Source organism: Rhipicephalus sanguineus, chromosome 6, assembly GCF_013339695.2.
Source record: "Rhipicephalus sanguineus isolate Rsan-2018 chromosome 6, BIME_Rsan_1.4, whole genome shotgun sequence".
NCBI lineage: Eukaryota > Metazoa > Arthropoda > Arachnida > Ixodida > Ixodidae > Rhipicephalus > Rhipicephalus sanguineus.
The window spans coordinates 152,859,186-152,865,185 of NC_051181.1; positions in this window are offsets into that span (position 1 = coordinate 152,859,186).

The window sequence follows — 6,000 nt, forward strand, 5'->3', positions numbered from 1 at the left end:
CGTGGCGGGTGTCCGTGGCGTGCCAAGGTGGCGGTGGCGCCCACCGAGCGGAATCTACGCGGCGGCGGCTGCGTAATGGGCGCCAGGCACGACACCACGGCGCCCCGGCCGAAGCCGCAGAATGGCTTCTGCTGCTGGTGTTCGTGCCGCTGATGCCGGGCTCCTTGGGTGCGGACTCCTTCCTCCCTCAGAGGCAGCGTGCGGCAGGCGTACGTAGTACGCCCGGTGTTCCCGCTCGCCTCCCTACTGCAAAATGGATTATACTCTGTCGGGCAGGCGAGCACGCTGCCCGTTTTGCTGCGCCCACGGCTTCAGCCCCTTGCTATTATACTTTGTTCGCGCTTCTCTTCTTGACTCTCCCTGTAACATTTCGTATTTTTTCGGCAGACACGCCCTCGTTTTATCTTGTTTCGTGCGAGCCACTGCACCTTTGTGCCGCGTATCGTGCAGTTTCGTCATTATCCTTCTCGTGCTGGACTCTTTTAGCTCGAGAGCTTTCTGTGATGACGTACGTACTTTCGTCTCCGTAGACTTCTGTTTCCCGCTTTTCTTGTTTTTTTTTCTTACGGTTGACAAGTTTGATGTGCTGGCTATTGAACGCTGTTGAGGTTTAATTAAACATGTGACAGTGATTACCGTCTAGTCCGTGTCGAAAGGCGCCTCAATATCAGCTTGGACGATTGCGTCATTTGAGAGGAGCACGGAGCTGGTGTATTCGACAAGCTGAAGAGTATGTGTATGTGCATGTGTGTTTTTCTTTCTTTTTTGTGGGGGGGGGGGGGAGGGGGGGGGGGCGTGGTATACAGCTGAAACAAAAACCAGGGTAAGAAACACGTGTTAATGTAGTTTTAATTGATTACAGTTAGTTTAGAGACCCTTTATATACACGTCGGACGCGTCTATCCTATATTCTTTTGCTGTGCCAAAAGCGTTCTCTCGTCTCTGTCTATCTTCTCACTAATTCTATTCCTTGCATACTCATTCACGTCCCCGTTTTTCCACCGACAGAAATGCAGAAATACGGCCAGCTTAAGATCGATGGTGATCGCTGCGTAGGTGGACTTGTCCGGAAGATGGCGCCGGGGCACTGACTCTGGAATGTAAATCGCGTGGGCTTTGCCGCGCACACCCACGTGTTCTGATTGAGCGGTAGACCAGAATAACCGTCTGCAGTTGTCTACTCTGCACTGAGGTGATAATGGAGGAGGGAACGTAGGAAAGGGAAGGGTGTAGGCACAAAAAGAACATGACAGCATAGACACGATGAAGGCGCTGTGACTCTTGCTGCAGTATTTCACATAGCTTCGATGTTTTTAGAAACAAAAGTTGCGTTTTAAAGGAACTCATGGGCTGGTGTCTTGAATACCTTGAAAAGGTGGCCCGGTAGCTGGTAAACGTGGCATGTGTATCGCGGCATGCAAGGTTTGTTTTACTCCATGTTTCGCATCTTTGAGTGGCTCATGACTACGGCGACAGTAGCTACTGTCTTTCTCATTACAATATTTTTTTTCATTATTCGGAACGATGTCCTCGTAAACTGAATATTTTACTCTAAATGCTTTCAATGAAGAAACAGCTCTGTCTTTTTAGGTACCTCTCTGTGTTTGGCACCCTTCTAGCCTTCTTAAGAAAGTCATAGTGCTTTCCTTTCCATCTTTCTTTCCCTTTCCGCCTCCCCTTAGTGTAGGGTAGCAAACCGGATGCTACAATTCTGGTTAACCTCCCTGCCTTTCTCTCGTTTTATTATAGCTCTCTCTCTCTCTCTCATAGTGCTTATACACAACCAAGTACAACCACTGCAGCCACCAACATTTGCCATCTTGACCTTCTTTTGTCACTGAAGTCACCCTCCGCGCAAGCAAGGTACGACATACACGTCTCACTTGTGTCTTCCTGTATAGCGTAGAGATGAAAAGCAGTCAACTATGCGCAAAGAAAGTATTGACAGTCGATATTGTTTTAACATGTCCAGCCATAGAAACATAATGACCGAAGTATGTTTTTAACGCACACGTTGAAACAATACCAGTTCATCCTTATTTCTATGCGCAAATGCGCATTCGTCAGTCATATAGATATTGTTACACACTTTACGCGAAGCCTAACTTAACAAACCTTAAAGCAACTCTGCTATTTGTGGTTCATTAATGTTGTCGGCACTTATCTGAACCTGTAAATAAGCGCTTACCTATACATACGGTGTTCCTATGTAATGTTTATTATCTAATAAGCAGTTACCTATGTATATAAAAAAGGTGTTCCTCTGCAACATTTATTAGTAACTCTTTTGTATACCTTTGCATTATCAAGGCCAGAAAACAACACGTAGCTAACAATTTCTTGATAAGTTTTTTTTTTTTTTTATATCAGGGCTGTAGATAGCCACGATTTTTATTGCCATTCAGATTTCGTTCGCACAGCCCGCGTACTCTGTTTATAATAATCGTTTGCGGACCGTGCGACGACTCAAGCACACGACGGGAACGCCAGCTGAAACTTGCTCCTCCCATTCTTCAGTACATCCGCACATCTGAGGCAGATGTCCGGAGGTTCCCAACACTTCACACATACACACACAAGAAAAAGAGAAAAAAGCCACATGTGTACAGCGTTAAACCAACACAACCTCGAACACCGCGAGGCACGCGATGCCCCAAAGTCGTGAGCGCCAGAAGCCGTGGGTGCTTTGCAGCATCACGGCTCCCACGTTTGTTAAAGCTCCGGGAAAGATTTAAAGTAGAAAGCACGATAGCACTTATTAACTTCTTCGAAGCAGATCCTTGCTTGCCTTTCACGCGCATGCGCTTTCGAGGGAAGGACGTGCCCACGCTAAATGCGGTTTCCTCGTTTCGTTGCGAACGTGTTTTGTTGCTTTCCTCAGTGGCCACGCAGGGTTGGCGTAGCTTCTGTTTGCGCTTGTGAGCGTGTACACAAAAATAAAGAAATGCTTTTTGCCGGTAGCTCCGGGTTTTTGTGAGCTTTTACTTGACTGCCAGAAAACCAATGACCTGGCGTTTAGGACGCAGCTGCTTGGCTTGGCAACTGCTCGGCTTGCCCCGATTTCACGGCTCTGTACCGAGTGCGAGAGGTCGTGACAGCGGTAGCGATAGCGGCACTCCGCGGTAGATTTGAGATACGAGTTGTGTGTACTGTGCAGCGATTACAGATGCAGGTGGGAGCCACCGAGGAAGCGAGCGTACGTGCCTTATTCAGTTTTCCATCGCATTCATTTTTTGTTACTCTCATAAGTGCTTCGCTAGCTCAATAATGTAGTGTATATACATAAGCGGAAGAAGCGTTGAGCCTGCGAACACATGCGAGGATGAATCGCTTTTCCCAGCAGCGCGACTGTGCAGGGATAACGACAAAGTTGTATCTGAGGCGCTCATTCTGAATAATATCTTTTTTTTTTTTTTTTGTATGGAAGTGAATATGGAAGAGAGCTGCTGACACTTAGCGATTCGGGGATGAGGGGGGGGGGGAGTGTCGACGAGTGCCTGTCTGTAAGAAAGGGTGCTGGGTTGGTTTGCAGTAACACTTTTCTTTCTAGGAAAGGGGGGGGGGGGGGGTTTAGGGAGGTGTTGGGGGCTGTATAAAACGCTGGTTGGCAGAGAGGAGCGAGAGAAAACGAGGAGAGTTGAAGAAAAGGAGCGTGCGTAAGAACATAGGAGCGTATAAATGTACGCACAAATTTTTGCAAACGTAGGAAAACGTGACATATACGAATGCGCGTCTATGATATCTTAACGATAGATCGTACTTTCTCAGAGCCTGTTAGCATATATTTCTGATTACCATTCCTGGGACAATTACGCTGTCACAATGAATGGCTTCTTGCTGCAGTTCTACCTGCATTATCCGGATATCATATTGACTCTGGCCAATTGCTGCTTAGTGGATTAAGCAATGGGTCTCTTCAGAACTATTGTGCATGTTCTATAGACTATGCTGTTCGGTGTTTGTAAGCTACAACGCACCAATGTAAGAGTGCGAATGATCAAAATTAACAAAAGAGAAATAAAAAAAATATTCAGCCAGTTTCACGCCGTGAAAACCGTCAGCCAGTGAAACTGTAAGCGTGCGATTGTACGTGATTATCTAGCGAGATCACATGCATCATCATCATCATCATCATCATCATCATCATCATCATAATTTCGTTTTATTTATTTATTTATTTATTTATTCACTGCCCCTTTGGTCACGGGACCTGCGTGACTACTACTACTACTACTACTACTACTACTACTACTACTACTACTACTACTACTACTACTACTACTACTACTACTACTACTACTACTTATTGCTACTACTACTGCTACTACTACTACTACTACTACTGCTACTGCTACTACGACTACTGCTTATTGCTACTACTACTACTACTGCTACTGCTACTACGACTACTGATACTACTACTACTACTGCTACGACGACAACGACGACAACGGCACCGTGTATAGACTAGGCTTCTCTGTAAAAGCACGTGAAACGGGGAGTGGTGCCGTGTGAGGCCGGGAACGAGTCCTCCATTGTTATCACCTCCCGTAATTCGAGCCAAGAATGTCGCTACCGGAAAACGTGTCAACACTCGAAATTGTCGTCACCTCGCTGACATTTACTCACGCAGCGCTTAATCTCTTATCGGGTCGCCACTCTCGCGATATCGCTTGAGCTTTCACAGCAGAAAAATAAGCTTTGCGCGGCTCGTCTTCGAGAAAACTGCGCGTCACAAGACACCTTGGAATCGTCATCACTAAAGCACATTTGGAAGAGCGCGTCGAAACCTATAAGCAATAGGATGTGGTGGTTTTCTCGATTAGACCTCCCCCCCCCCCCAAAAAAAAAAAAAAATTCTGGTATTTTACCTGTCGAAACCACGATATGATTATGAGGCACGCAGTAGTGGAGGGCTCCGGAAATTTCTACCGTCTGGTCCTGGTGTTCTTTAACGTGCACTGACATCGGACGGTACGCGGGCCTCTAGAATTTCGCATCCGTCGAAATGCGACCGCCGAGGCCGAAATCGAACCCGCGACCTTTGTGTCAGCAGCCGAGCACCATTAGCATGCACTACACTGCCACGGCGGACGATGAGGCCCAAATGTGAGCGAAGCTGTCTCAATTAACACTAGTAGACATGCACTGAGGTAAATTAATCGTTATTGGATTTTATGAAGGAATGCTCCCAGCGAAGTTGATGTCGCGTAGCACGATAAACCACTATAGGCTAATACATACAGAGCTAGCTACTTGCTTGAGAAGACAAGCAGCGCGCGTCTATAGCGATGCAACGAAAGGTCATAGTTGAACAGTCAAACAAGGAGAAAGCGACGTGATTATAGAGTGAACGAGTAACCGATTGAGATTACGAGCAAAAAGAAAACATGGCAAGGCCGGCCATGCAATGCGGACATAACTTGGCCGGTGTTATTGTTAAAGCTGCAGATTAGGTGCCGATAAAGGAAAGCGGGGTCAAGAATGAAGGGAGGCTCAGTGATGTGATGCAATTTGAAGTTCGCAGAAATATGATACTGTCCTCTTACGCAAAGCAGAGGTCTAAAGTAAATAGCTGGAGGATGGTTTAGTCCTGTAGCACGCTAAAAGGATGATGATGATACTTTGAATAACCGAGTGAGTTAAAGTGGAGAGAGGAGAGTGGAGGCCGGCAAAAGAGCTTTTGAAGCATGCGAAGGTGGCACGTGCAATCCTGAGAGCGCAGAGCTGATGAGATCCGGCCTATCGCACCGACCCAATGCAAGGACGGAGAACAATTCAAGCTTTCAAACCAATGTTGCAAGGCTGTCTTTGTGGTGAATATTCGTGTATAATAACATTAATCTGATGAAAACATAAAAACAAGGAACTTTCTCTCCTCCGTCGCTTTCATTATTATTTTATCTTGTAGCAGGTACTGGGCGTCATCACGCGCATGCGCATGATTCTCGAACTATTCTCCTAGCGAGCGCATGCGCCTAATGAACCGGAGCTACCGAT